The sequence below is a fragment of the Myotis yumanensis genome, unplaced genomic scaffold, assembly GCF_028538775.1.
Source record: "Myotis yumanensis isolate MYYU_CA2020_CCGP unplaced genomic scaffold, mMyoYum1.0.hap1 SCAF_2, whole genome shotgun sequence".
Classification (NCBI taxonomy): Eukaryota; Metazoa; Chordata; class Mammalia; order Chiroptera; family Vespertilionidae; genus Myotis; species Myotis yumanensis.
In genome coordinates this window covers 136,813,930-136,829,195 of record NW_027223753.1, presented here as the reverse complement: position 1 = coordinate 136,829,195, position 15,266 = coordinate 136,813,930, and the positions used below count along the sequence as shown (strand labels likewise).

The window sequence follows — 15,266 nt, the reverse complement described above, 5'->3', positions numbered from 1 at the left end:
ACAGAGCAAGGCCCGTGGAGGGGGATTGGGGCACCACCCTCTATTACCCACAGAACAGGGCTGATCAGGGGGTTGGGGCGCCACCACTGTCACACTCGGGGCAGGGCCGATGGAGAGGTTATGGTTCTACCCTGTCACACACAGAGCAGGGCCCGTGGGGGCGGGGGGGTTGGGGCACTGCATCCTGTCACACACAGAGCAGGGCCGATCAGGGGGTTGGTGCACCGCACCCTGTCACACACAGAGCCACAGGGCAATCGGGGGATTGGGGAGCTCCCCCCTATCAGGCACAGAGCAGGGCTGATCAGGAGGTTTGGGCGCTGCCCCCTGACACGCTGATCCCGGTGCCGGGAGCCTCGCTGCTCCGCTGATCCCGGTGCCGGGAGCCTCGCTGCTCCGCTGATCCCGGTGCCGGGAGGCATATTACCCTTTTACTATATAGGATAGAGGCTTGGTGAATGGGTAGGGGCCGGCTGGTTTGCCCTGAAGGGTGTCCTGGTTCAGGGTGGAGGTCCCCACTGGGGTGCCTGGCCAGGCTGGCTGAGGGGCTGAGGGCTGTTTTCCTGCTGGCAGTTGACTAAAAGCTCCCAACCTCTCCTTGTTTTCTTTTTTTTTTTTTTTTTATTCTGGGCCAGCTTTAGCTTTGAGGCCTCGCTGCTGAAAACATGGATACAATGTTGCGGTCCAAGACTGACTGAAAGCCAGTTTTGTTTAGCTTCTTATTTGCAACATAGTAATAGTTGCTTAGAGTTGCAGTTGAGAGTCCGGCAAGTGAGGCGGGGAACGTTGGAGTCTGCAGTTCCTGGAGGAAGCAAGCCTCCCTGCTCGCTTCAGTGCATGGCTGCCGGCCGCCATCTTGGCTGACAGTTAATTTGCATAAGGATACGCTGATTAGCCAATGGGAAGGGTAGCGGTTGTACACCAATTACCATGTTTCTCTTTTATTAGTGTAGATTATTTTTTTAAAATATATTTTTATTGATTTCAGAAAGGAAAGGAGAGATAGAAACATCAATGATGAGAGAGAATCATTGATTGGCTGCCTTCTGAACACCCCCTGACTTCACTGGGGATCGAGCCTGCAACCTGGGCATGTGCCCTTTACCGGAATCGGACTTGGGACCCTTCAGTCCACAGGGCCATGCTCTATCCACTGAGCCAAACCAGCTAGGACTCATTTTAGAATTTTATAGATCTACTAGAGGCCCGGTACACAAAAATTTGTGCACTGACTGGGGGGGGTGTGTGTGTCCCTCAGCCCCACTTGTGCCCTCTCACAGTCTGGGACCCCTCGGGAGATAACGACCTGCTGGCTTAGGCCTGCTCCCAGGTGGCAGAGGGCAGGCCCAATCCCTAGGTGCAGCCCCTGGTCGGGCTCAGAGCAGGGCCGATTGGGGAGTTGGGGTGCTGCCCCCTGTCATGCACAGAGCAGGGCGGATCGGGAGGTTGTGATGCCACACTCAGTCACGCTCAAGGTAGGGCCTATTGGGGCGTTGGGGTGCCGCCCCCTGTCACACTCAAGGCAGGGTCGATGGGGAGGTTGCGGTGCCACCCCCTGTCATGCACAGAGCAGGGCCGATCAGGAGGTTGGGGAGCTCCCCCCTGTCATGCACAGAGTAGGGCTGATAGGGGAGTTGGGGCAGCGCCCCCTGTCACACACAGAGCAGGGCGCATCAGGGGGTTGGAGTGCCGCCCCCTGTCACCCATAAAGCAGGGCTGATCAGGGGGTTGGGGCACTCCCCCCTGTCACACTCAGGGCAGGGCCGATCAGGGGGTTGGGGAGCTCCCCCCTATCAGGCACAGAGCAGGGCCGATCAGGGGGTTGGGGTACCTTTCCCTGTCACAAACAGAGCAGGGCAGATAGTGAGGTTGTGGCCCCGCCCCCTGTCACAGGCAAAGCCACAGGGTGATCAGGGGGTTTGGGCACTGCCCCCGGTCACACTGCTCCAGGGGCCAGGAGGCCTCGCAGCTCCGCTGATCCCGGATTCTAGAGGCCTCGTGGCTCCACTGATCCCAGTGCTGGGAGGCATATTACCCTTTTACTATATAGGATAGAGGCCTGGTGCATGGGTGGGGGCCAGCTGGTTTGCCCTGAAGGGTGTCCTGGTTCAGGGTGGGGGTCCCCCTTGGGTGCCTGGCCAGCCTGGATGAGTGGATGATGGCTGTTTGCAGCTGGTCACACCCCCTTCAGGGTGGGGGTCCCCACTGGGGTGCCTGGCCAGCCTGGATGAGGGGCTGAGGGCCGTTTTCAGGCTGGCAGGTGACTGAAGTTCCCAATCTCTCCTTTTCTTATTTTTTTTTATTCTGGGATTTATTTACCTTCTATGGCTGTCACTGGAACTGAGAGCTGGCTTTAGCTCTGAGGCTCGGCCCCAGCTCTGAGACCTCGGCTGATGAAAGCAGGTATCTGGTTTGTTTGGCTTCTATAATTGAAACACTGTTGCAACTCCAGCTCGGCGGGCTAAAAGCATTGGGTTTGTTTAGCTTCTATAATTGTAGCATTGGTTCTTAGAGTGCAAGCTCAGAGCCCAGCAGTGGCAGGCAGGGAACCTTGGCTTCCTCCTTCACTGGAGCAAGCAAGCCTCCTGTTCGCTTCAGCTGCCTGGCTGCCGACTGCCATCTTAGTTGGCAGGTAATATGCATATCGCCCTGATTAGCCAATGGGAAGTGTGTCAGAGGTATGGTTAATTACCATGTTTGTCTATTATTAGATAGGAGTAGAGGCCTGGTGCACAAAAATTTGTGCATTCAGCGGGGAGAGGGTCCCTCAGCCCGGCCTGTGCCCTCTTGCAGTCTGGGACCCCTCAGGGGATGACCACCTGCTGGCTGAGGCCTGCTCCCCGGGGGATTGGGTCTAAGATGGCAATCAGACATCCCTCTGGCAGCCTGCAGCCCTTGGGGCATGTCCACTTGCCAGTGGGGAGCAGGCCTAAACTGCAGTCGGACATCCTTAGCGCTGCTGAGGAGGCAGGAGAGGCTCCCATCACCACCGCTGTACTGGCAGCCATCAGCCTGGCTTGTGGCTGAGCAGAGCTCCTCCCATGTGAGAGCGCCCTGACCACCAGAGGGCAGCTCCTGCATTGAGCATCTGTCCCCTGGTGGTCAGTGTGTGTCATAGTGACCAGTCATTCCCAGTCCTTCTGCTGTTAGGGTCAGTTTGCATATTACCCTTTTACTATAAAGGATAGAGGCCTGCTGCACGGGTGGAGGCCCGCTGGTTTGCCCTGAAGGGTGTCCCGGATCAAGGTGGGCGTCCCACTTCGGTGCCTAGACAGCCTGGGTTAGGGGATGATAGCTGTTTGCAGCTGGTCACACCCCCTTCATGGTGGGGGTCCTCACTGGGGTGCCTGGCCAGTCTGGGTGAGGGGATGATGGCTGTTTGCAGCTGGTCACACCCCCTTCAGGGTGGGGGTCCACACTGGGGTGCCTGGCCAGCCTGGATGAGGGGGTGAGGGCTGTTTGCAGCTGGTCACACCCCCTTCAGGGTGGGGGTCACCACTGGGGTGCCTGGCCAGTCTGGATGAGAGGCTGAGGGCCATTTTCAGGCTGGCAGGTGACTGAAGCTCCCAACCTCTCCTTTTTTTCTTTCTTTTTTTTTAATTCTGGGATTTATTTACCTTCTATGGCTGTCACTGGAACTGAGAGCTGGCTTTAGCTCTGAGGCTCGGCTCCAGCTCTGAGACCTCTGCTGCTGAAAGCAGGTCTGGGTTTGTTTGGCTTCTATAATTGAAGCACTGTTGCAGCTGCTGGCTGGCTGAAAGCAGGTTTCTGGGGTTTGTTTAGCTTCTATATTTGGAACAATGTTTCTTAGAGTGCAAGCTCAGAGGCCAGCAGCGGCAGGTGGGGAACCTTGGCTTCCTCCATCACTGGAGCAAGCAAGCCTCCTGTTCGCTTCAGCTGCCTGGCTGCCTGCCGCCATCTTGGTTGGCAGTTAATTTGCATATCGCCCTGATTAGCCAATGGGAAGGGTAGCAAAGTTATGGTTAATTACCATGTTTCTCTATTATTAGATAGGACTAGAGGCCTGGTGCATGAAATTTATGCACGGGCACAGTCTCTAGGCCTGACCCGAGATTGAAGCATGAGCGTCTAGTGAGGAAAGGCAGATTTCAGCTGACCTCTGCACCCTGGGCTGCACCTGGGGCCCCATGTGCTGCTCTCTGCCTGAGTCACGAAGCCCGAGTCCCCACAAGAAGATGTGGTGTGCATGGCTAGACGCTGCAGGCTGGGGCACAGTGTGGGCCTCTGGGCTGCCCAGCAACTTTGCACGGAAGCCAGGGGGCAGCACTCTCTCCCAGCCAGCCTCACAGACCGGCTCTTGCACAAATCCATGGGGAGCCCAACTGGCCCGGAAGAGCTGTGTTGGCGTGGGGCGGGCTCCTCATGGGCACCTGGTACCTGAGTGCGGGGCTTTCCTGGCACGTGAGCCTGGTGTCCCAGGGGAAGGTTACAGGGGGAGTGAGAGCAAGCTCTGTGGACACCCCACATTCTCACTGCACCTCTGTTCTGTCACCTCTGCCCCCAGGTAGCCACCGGGAGGTCGCAGCCCCCTGCCTGGGTGCCACGGGAGGTTGGTCGCCACCACTCACCCCCAGTTCCCTGTCCCAGCCCAGGGCCCAACCCGGATCTGATGATCAGAGCCTGCCAGCCACTGTTCACCTTCTGCAGGGCAATTGGTGGGGCAGTTGGGCCCCCGTTTGCACCCACCTTAGCCTGGCACCGTCTGCTCGCCTGCTCCACCATCCTGCCACAGTCCCACTCTCATCGGGGTTTGTCAGGGCTGGCAGCGCCTCCACTGTCCACTATTGCCAGCGCCGTGTCACCGACGCCTGCCATGTTTCACGCTGCCCCCTGGTGGTCAGCACACATTATAGCGAGCAGTCGAACTCCCAATAGAGGGGAAAATTTGCATATTAGGCTTTTATTATATATGATAAAACTAAAGCGGTCTAGAGACCGGGGTCAGGTCAGTGACTGTGAAGCACTGCTGTGATGTCACTCAATGCACACAGCCATGGGAGCATTTTAAGTCATCATGTGGGCATAAGAAAAACCTCCACACTATGCTAGTCATGAGGGCCTAATTTTTGGAGATTTTTTATTTTTGTAGGTGTGGGTATTGGCAACCATGTTTTGGTACCTAACATATACATGGCATTGGGCCAGGCACTGAGGATACAGAGACCTCATAAGAGCTTATTCTAAGAATATTATATTCTTGTTTCAGATGCCTACAATGAAGAGGATCTCATGCTTTACTGGAGAAGTGGAAACAGGTGCTTAAATACCGATGAGCATATTTCCCTTTCTCGTTCTTCACTGAGGAGTTCAGTGCATCCAGTGGATTTGCCTTCTACAGCAGCACAGGTAAAGTCTTTTATGTGGACAATTCATAAACACGAGTGAATTACAGTGCACCTACTGTCCACAGAGCAACATGTGAAGAGACCTGAATCCAAACAAGGGTCCCATTTGGCCAATAATATCTTTTTACAGGTGGCCAGCTCCACCTCTGGTACATCATACCTTTCTTCATGTAGCCGCTTCTAACAGAAGCCTTGCTTCCATTCTTGGCCCCTGCAGAATACTCTCAATGCAGCAGAGTGATCTTTTGAAAACATAAAGATCACAATTCTTGACCTCGCTGGTTTGGCTCAGTGGATAGTGCATTGGCCGGCTGATTGAAGGGTCCTGAGTTCAATTCTAGTCAAGGGCACATGCCTGGGTTGTGGGCTTGATCCCCAGTAGAGGGCGTGCAGGAGGCAACCTACCAATGATTCTCTCTCATCATTGATGTTTCTATGTCTCTCTCCCTCTCTCTTCCTCTCTGAAATCAATAAAAATATATTTAGAAAAGAAATCAGAATTCTTTCCTAGCTCAAAACCACCCTGTGCTTTTCCATCACACATCAAAATTCAGGCTTCTCAGCAGGACCAGCTGTCTCTAACCTTGCCCACTACCCCTAAGCCTTCACCACATCCTTCTCTCCCCATACTGGCCTCCTTGGACAGAGGTTATTAAGTTGTTATCTAAAAGCCTGCCTCATTAAGAGAGAAACCAAAATTTACATCACAGAGGAGCTCAAGGACTTTCTGGGATCAACAGCTATTCAGTTATTTAGATCCTGAAGAAGTGCTCTGTTTTACTCCAGTACTAGTTTCCCAGTGCATGAAATTTGTGCACATTAAAAAGGAATTAATTAGAGGAAATATTTTAATATTGCTATTTTTCCCTTTGCTGGGAGTGGGGACACGAGCCTCACGTCCCAGGGCCCATTGCCAGGGTCGGGGACATGTGCCTCATGGCCCTGGGCTGGTGCAGGGGATGGGGATGTGAGCCTCACATTCCCAGGTGGTGCAAGTCCCAGCCCACCAATGCTGCAAGTCCCCGTCTACCCGCTCCTTCTGCACACGCAGCCTGCTGATCGGTCGTTACATGATGATTTCCCAACCAATTTGCATATTACCCTATTATTAGATAGATTAGAGGCCCGTTGCATGAAGTGATTCATGCAATAGGCCTTTCCTTCCCCTGGCTGCCAGCACCGGTTTTCCGCTGGCACCCAGGACCCAGGCCTTGGCTTCGCTGCTCTGGCTGGAGCCGCCTTCAGTCTTCACTCCACCACTGCCGCCTACGTATGCAAATTAGCCACCATCTTTGTTGGGTTAATTTGCATACTCTCCTGATTGGCTGGTAAGCTTACCAGAGGGATGGTCAATTTACATGTTTGTCTATTATTAGGTAAGAATAGAGGCCCGGTGAACAAATATTTGTGCACTGGGGGGGGGGGGGGGTGTCCCTCAGCCTGGCCTGTGCCCTCTCTGAGTCTGGGACCTCTTGGGGGATGACCACCTGCTGGCTGAGGCCTGCTTCAGGGGGATTGGGCCTAAGATGGCAATCAGACATCCCTCTGGCAGCCTGCAACCCTTGGGGCATGTCCACTTGCCAGCGGGGAGCAGACCTAAGCTGCAGTCGGACATCTTTAGCGCTGCTGAGGAGGCAGAAGAGGCTCCCACCACCACCGCTGTACTGGCAGCCATCAGCCTGGCTTGTGGATGAGCAGAGCTCCCCCATGTGGGAGCGCACTGACCACCAGAGGGAAACTCCTGCATTGAGTGTCTGCCCCCTGGTGGTCAGTGTGTGTCATAGTGACCAGTCATTCCTAGTCTTTCTGCTGTTAGGGTCAGTTTGCATATTACCCTTTTACTATATAGAATAGAGGCCTGGTGCACGGGTGGGGGCCGGCTGGTTTGCCCTGAAGGGTGTCCCGGATCAGGGTGGGGGTCCCGCTTGGGTGCCTGGCCAGCCTGGGTGAGGGGCTGAGGGCTGTTTTCAGGCTGCTCACACCCCCTTCAGGGTGGGGGTCCCCACTGGGGTGCCTGGCCAGCCTGGATGAGGGGCTGATGGCTGTTTTCAGGCTGCCCACACCCCCTTTAGGGTGGGGGTCCCCACTGAGGTGCCTGGCCAGCCTGGATGAGGGGCTGATGGCTGTTTTCAGGCTGCCCACAGCCCCTTCAGGGTGGCAGTCCCCACTGGGGTGCCTGGCCAGCCTGGGTGAGGGGCTGAGGGCCGTTTTCATGCTAACGGGCAACTGAAGCTACCAGCCTCTCCTTGTTTTCTTTTTTATTCTGGGACTTATTTACCTTCTATGATTAAAACTTTGTTGCCGTCACTGGAGCTGAGAGCTGACTCCTGCTCGCTCCCAGCTCTGAGGCCACAGCCTGCTGAAAGCAGGCATCTGGGGTTTGTTTAGCTTCTATAATTGAAACTTTGTTGCTTTCGGAGCTCAGAGCCAGACCGCAGCAAGGCAGGCGGGGAACCTTGGCTTCCTCCATCACTGGAGCAAGCAAGCCTCCTGTTCGCTTCAGCTGCGTGGCTGCCAGCCGCCATCTTGGTTGGCAGTTAATTTGCATATCACCCTGATTAGCCAATGGGAAGCGTAGCGAAGGTACAGTCAATTACCCTTTTTGTCTTTTATTAGATAAGATAGTGTTTTGTTTTGATCATTCATATATCTCTAGCACATAGTAAATGCTCAATACCTATGGTTGAATGAATGAATAAATTGTAGATCATTTGAAAAGAATTTAGAAAAGTTGAAAGAAAAAGCCTATGTAATCCCACCTCATAGAGATAACTATATTATTATTTTGATACTAGGGGCCCAGTGCACGAATTCGTGCACCTTGAAAGGAACTGTGGGCCCCAAGACTGTGGTAGGTACAGGGATGGGTGTTGGCCCATCCTCCGCACCCCTGCCCACCCCCTCCTGCTGTCTCCCCCCAGTCCCCTATCTGCCGTCAGCCCCACTCCCACCACCACTGTGCCCACATGCTGACGGTGCCGGCCCCACTTGCACTCGCTGACAGCATGGAGTGATTGGGGCTGGCGTCAGCAGCGGGTGTGAGCAGGGCCAGCACCATCAGCGGGTAAAAGCGGCGGCTGCTGTCCTAATCGCCCCTCAGAGCAGGGGGAGGTGGAGAAGCCCTCAGGGGCAGTTGGGGCCAGCAGCTGCCACTTGCTCCCGCTGACAGTGCCGAGTGATCAGGACTGGCACCGGATGCCCTCAGTGGGTGCGAGCGGCGGCTCCAGTGCTGGCTGCAGGTGTAAGCGGTGCTAGCATCAGCACTGGGTGTGAGCAGCGGATTTGGCGCCAGCAGCAGGTGTGAGCGGGGCATCACCAGCCGTGAGTGCAAGCGGGGCCAGTGCCATCAGCGGGTGTGAGCGGTAACTGCTGTCCTTGATTGCCCATCAGGAACAGGGGGAGTTGGAGAAGCCCTCAGGGGCCATCAGGACCGGCAGCTGTCACTCACACCTGCTGATGGCTCCAGGTGATCGGGACCGGCACCAGGCACTGGCAGTAGGTGCAAGCACTGGGTGTGACCATGCGTGCAGAGCAAAGAATTTTCAGTAATCACCAGAGGCTCACCCTGATGACAGCCACTGGTGCCCTGCCTTGGTCTGGTGCCCCCACTCACCTGCTTCACCATCCCACTGCGGCCAATGCCCGCCATGTACCACACATGTCCCCTGGTGGTCAGCACACGTCATGGTGACCTGTTGTTTGGTTGTTCAGTTGTTCCGCCGTTTGGTCTATTTTCACATTAGCCTTTTATTATATAGGATATTTTTTGCTCCTTCTCCTCCTTCTCCTCTTTCTTTGCCTTTCTTAATATAAGTAAATATATGTTTTTAATCAGTATTTTGAAGCTCTTAGTCTTCAATTAAATCAATATTTAAACAAAAATGCATGCAATGAACAATGATACATATTAAAGTATAGTTTATAGCTTTTTCCACTTTAGTTTTGTTATGATGAAATAACTTTGGCACATAAAATATTATAAATAATACTTTGATGCTATTAAAATGTGATGCTACATATGAAGCATAGAAATCCAAAAGTATTGTTTCCTGCACATAATATATATAATATATATAATAATAATAGCAATGAAATTTCTTCTGATTTGGAGGCATAAGTATCCATTAGTATATATTCAACTATCCTCTTAAAAATTCTAACAGCACCAGCAAGCCACTTCATTGACTCCAGTATTACTCTATTTGTGCTCGCCAGACTTCTTGAGTCCTACCAAGCAAGTCTGATACTAGTTGACCTTTTACCTTCTTTTGGTTATATTTTAGAGTCTTTCTAAAGCAAGACAGAATACTTACACTGAAAAACACACTGCATAGAAATAAGCTTTTAAGAATTTTTAAATGCACTGAAATTTTTAATATTCCAGTGTAGCTACGTTTTTAAGAAACAGAAATTTGCTTTTTTAAAGAAGAAAAAGAATTAGGTTTGTGTAGCATTAATAGTTATCCACAATACCTCCCTTGGCCTCACCTTCCCTGAAGAACCATAGGCCAGAGAAACATTTCTCTTGCCTGGTTGCCCCCACCCCCTCCCCCCCAAAAAAATCAGGAATTTACACATAAAAAAAGAATCTTGTTACCTACATTTATTTCAAGACTTAAAACCATACACAGTAACAGTGTCTTTCTTTTTGAAGTACTTTTACAGCTTTTCCCTTTTAATCCCCAATAAGTATATGAAGCTGTAACATCAGAGAAGCTGTTATTCTACTCTACAGCCATAACGAAAACTCTTAATTGCACACAATAAATACCAAAGAGGGGCTATGCCATCCTATATAATAAAAGCCTAGGTGGCGTCACACACCCGTGTGACATAGTCACAAGATGGCCACCCCAGATGGCCACGCACACAGTGGAGGCGGGGCCCAGTGGCCGCTCCGTGCGGTGAGGCCTGGGGGTCCTGCAGCTCTCCACGGTGGGGAGGAGGTTAGTCCCGGTGGAGGAGGTGGGTCGAGGCAGGGGAGGGCAGCTGTGGGAGATCAGGCCGGCAGGGGAGCAGTTAGGCATCAGTCAGGCCAGCAGGGGAGCGGTTAGGGAGAGACCACGATGGCAGGCAGGGGAGCAGTTAGGAGCCGGTGGTCCTGGAATGTGAGAGGGATGTCCAACTACCAGTTTAGGCTCGATCCCACAGGGACTGGGCCTAAACTGGCAGTTGGACGTCCCCCAAGGGATTCCAGATTGGAGAAGGTGCAGGCCGGGCTGAGGGACACCTTCCCCATCCCTCCCCATGAATGAATTTCATGCACCGGGCCTCTAGTGGTAATATAAGACAATAAGCAGCTTAAGAAGTATGTATATATTTTAACTTTAGAATATACTATATAGTGTCCCTGTTATTACCCTTGGTAATGAAATTGTTTAATGCCATTGAAACATATCAACTGGTAGTAAGAGAGAACCTCAGAACAGGTAGGGAAGAGAAAGGTAATAGCACTTAACTGAGAATAGAATACTAGGAGTCGCCTGCCAGTTTGGTGTGTCTTGAGCTTAATACCTAAATATTGACCTTATCCATCTAATATGTTTCTATCATGAGCTTCCTAAGAGATTACTACTGAGACTAGTAAAAGGGTTCTCTATAATTTTGTTTTATAATTTTTAACCTATAGTCTCTGTGTTTTGAATAATTTAGTCTCAAAATACATTGGATTTACCATGGAAAAATTAATGTTACTGCTTCTTCATAAAAGGTATCTTTTCATTTTTGTTCATTTCATTAGTCATTGCCTTATTTTAGTAAAGTTTTAATAAGATTGGTATCACAGTTATTGTGGAATAAAGCAAGATAATATGAATTAGAAATGTGTGAGAAAAAAAAAACAAGGGTAAGATATTATAGAGAATCTAGCATATGGTTATTAGAGAATGGCACTCAGAGAAGTACCATACATGTTCCAAAAATTTGGCTTTAAGCTTCCTTGCAACCAATGTGAAAAGGGAAACCCAAACAAAATATGTGTGTGGATGTGGCCACAATTTGTGCTTTTGATCAGCGTGAATTAATCAATGTTATCAACATGAATTTATAGAATTCTAACGAGAAGCAAAGAAACATAATTGTTTGGTTACTTTTTTCCAGATTAATCATAGATAAATTAATGGTGCCCATGAGACTTGGAAATAAAAACAGTTTATGGATACTCCTTCCCTCAACCCCCACTTTGAATTCCTAGCTGTCTGGATTCCATCTTGCAATCCAAGGATCTAGTAGCTACTGTGAATCTTTTCCTTCAGATAAAATGTTTTATTTCATTTGTCATAGCTAATAAATGTGAAATGAGTTTTAGGGACAAAATAGGCAGGTTTAGGGAGTTTTAGGAATAAGGAGGGTCCATGGGAGAGGAATGCATAGAGACTTGAAGACGCCAGGGTGTTTATCTTACTTATATGGAGGATAGAGAAATGCCACAGGCAGATGGAAATATTTCTGGCCTGAGCAATTAAAACAGTCATAAACTGAGGACAGGGGTACCTCGGGCCTAAGCAATTAAAGTGATCATAAGTTAGACCAAAAGTAGCCCTGACCTGAGCAGCTGGGAGGGCCATCAGATAAGGCTTTCTCTGCCAGCACAACTGGGAGAAAACTGTAAGATAAATCAGAAGTGACTCCAGCCCTAACCGGTTTGGCTCAGTGGATAGAGCGTCGGCCTGCGGACTGAAAGGTCCCAGGTTCGATTCCGGTCAAGGGCATGTACCTTGGTTGCGGGCACATCTCCAGTAGGGAGTGTGCACGAGGCAGCTGGTCGAAGTTTCTCTCTCATCGATGTTTCTAACTCTCTATCCCTCTCCCTTCCTCTCTGTAAAAAAATCAATAAAATATATTTCAAAAGTGACTCCAATCAGCAAGATAAGGGGGAGAGTTAGGGGGGGTGGAGGGTTGTGGGGGTGGTGGCGCGTGGAGCACCACTTGGGCTTTGAGCTTTGAAACTAATTCTATGTAGCAGAATGACCGATGAGTGGGCAAGTCTTCAATACATGACCAATGAGTGCATGCAATAATCAATAAACCATCTGAAACGTAGGGTTCGGGGTGCAGACGTTTCTTCTCGTGGGTTCTTGTCCTCATGAAGTTTGAAGAATAAACTTGCGGACAAAAAGGCTTCTTTAATAAAAATGTATAAGTTTATTGGAAGCAGATACAAACTCCATCTGGGCAAGGGGTCCCCAAAGGGGACCTCATGAGGAGAATCCCCCCCCCCCCCCCCCGCCCCCATGGGAAAGGCCTGCTCTCTCTCTCTAATGGGAAAATAAGAAAATCCCACCTCGTGTTCCTTTGCCTCTGGTTTATATATGCTGCAGTTCTTTGTTTGAATCTGACCTTTTCTTATTGGTCCCTTTCCTTAATTTGGAAGCCCCATGTTTGCCCAAGTCCATTCCCTTTACATCATAGAAGAAAGAAACTTCAAACTAATTCACACTATGCTTTTGGTTTTTTAATAAATTACTTCTTGGCGAGAGGGGAGCTTGAATTTGGAAACACTAAACACTATTGCTAGTTAGAAATTAGGGCTTAACCTAAATGCCCAAATCAGAATCAACAGCAGTGAAATTCTGTGGCACTTTAGCTGGAAGGAGATTTCAAGTGCAGAGCCTTGCCATCCTCATTAAGTTTCCACACCGGTGTTATTACCTGCTCCATCTGACATGTCCTATGCCACTGTCACACGCACTGCTTTGTAGGAACCAATGCAGACTCACGGAGCTGTAATTGAGCCTTACAGAGTGGGAGGGGCCAAGCTGAGCACTTAGATAAGATGTTACTTAATGAGCACCCGAGTGTCTTCCAGGCTGGATCAGGGCGGACACCCTCATTTACACTGATTTTGTTCTTTCCCCTCTGATGCTCTGTGGAGGGAGAAGATGGTTATAAGTGGTTCACAATCATTGTAATTAGCACACAATTCATTCCAGAAAGGGTGATTTCTTAATGTTCACAAATTGCATACTTCAAAAGATCAGTTGAAAGACATAAATGGTCATTAATATTAACACTTTGTTCACCTCTTTCCCCATTAAAAGCTTCAACCTACAAGCATTTAATGCTTCAAGGGAAAAAATACCATCTGAATGAATAATTACACTGTTATGGCTGTTACTCCACATTGGGGCAGCTGTGCCCTGAACTCAGTATGGCAGTGGGGCAGTGCAGACCCCGGCAGGAGATTAAAGGCACTTTTCCAGGATGAGAAAGTCATTCCACCTCTAGCAGTTAATGAACATGATTTTCAATCAGATTCCTGAAGCTGACTGCTCAGCTCTTACACTGGGCAATGATGGCAATTAAAGCTGGTTCCAGGGCAGGTTGGGGTGAATGGAGACACTGAAAGGCATTTAGGTGGTCCCTGAAATTTTGTGCTTCTTGCATCTACATGTGATTCCTCAGGGTTAGGAAATTGCTATGTAGATTTATGTAAAATAATATGCAAATCAGAAGTGTGTCTCCCCCCCTTTAAATGAAGAGAACTGCAGTAGTCCAACACTGTTATCCTCTCAGGGGTTTGCTTCCTACCACCCTCAAGTCTTTACTTAAAAAAAAAAAAATATATATATATATACACACACACACACACACACACACACACACATACACACACATATATATGTATATATATATATTTTAAATATATATATATATTTTCCTAAATATACTTTTATTGATTTCAGAGAGGAAGGGAGAGGGAGAAGAGAGAGATAGAAACATCAGTGATGAGAGAGAATCATTGATTGGCTGCCTCCTGCACACCCCCTACTGGGGATCGAGCCCACAACTGGGCATATGCCCTGATGGGGAATCAAATGGTGACCTCCTGGTTCATAGGTCGATGCTCAACCACTGAGCCATGTAGGCTGGGATGATCAAGGATATTTTAACCCTCATGGAAGGAGGAGCATATTGTATTTTCTTCTCTCCCTCCCAGCTCCCTCCTTCTTTCCTTGCCTCCATCTTTCTCACTTGGCCCCTCCGCACGGGATATGCCCCTCATGGGCCATGTATTAAGTAAGGGGGTCCTTTACTAGGAAACAGATATTATAAAAAGACAACTAAAGCTTTCAGGCATGTAGTCACTCATAAAGTCACTCATGTCGTCTGCTACCAGGGGATATGCCATGTACCTGGAAAAGTAATTAGTTAGGAGTCACTGCTTTAACCATCATAGAGGTAACCAGGCCTTCGAGGCACCGGACTCTGGCACTGCCTTTGTGGGACACAGTTGTCTATTTCTGGCCATAACCGTGTTGGGCTATCCAGCCTCTCTTCCTTTCCCGCACATCACTTCATATTTTCTTTCTGCCTAGGCTTACAGGGGAAATATTTTCACTCAGTTCCAAGTGAATGTAGATAACTTTTTCCTTCAAAAGTGCTACCCACAACACAGTTCCTGAAGGGTGACTCATTGGTGATGCCTGCACGCCCTACTGCTACCAAACCAGCCAGAGAGCCTCTCCATCATGTTCTGCAACAAGAATGGCCAATGAAACACAAAGATAAAGAATTCTCCCCAGACTAAAGGGTTTTTAGGACCCCATAGAGTTAATATGTCCTTGAGAGTTAATGTGGCCTGGCTGGTATGGCTCAGTGGTTGAGCGTCGACCCAGGAACCAATAGGTTGTTGGTGTGATTCTCGGTCAGAGCACATTCCTGGGTTGCGGGCTTGATCCCCAGTAGGGGCCATGCAGGAGCAGCTGATCGATGAAGTTTCTCTCTCATTGATGTCTCTATCTCTCTGTCCCTCTCCCTTTCTCTCTCTCTAAAAATCAATAAAAACAGATTTTAAAAAAAAAAGTTAATATGGTGCCACCACAAGGGCTCAGGGGAGTTGAGACCTATGGGCCTGACTAAATACCGTCTCATAACCCTGCTAGCAGCATCGGTGGGTGA

The 15,266-nt window shown here is 49.8% G+C and overlaps 1 pseudogene; it reads left to right on the top strand.

The window, feature by feature from the left end:
• Positions 1–15,266, top strand: part of LOC139002594 (gamma-aminobutyric acid receptor subunit rho-3-like) — a 46,077-nt pseudogene that overhangs the window by 28,256 nt on the left and 2,555 nt on the right.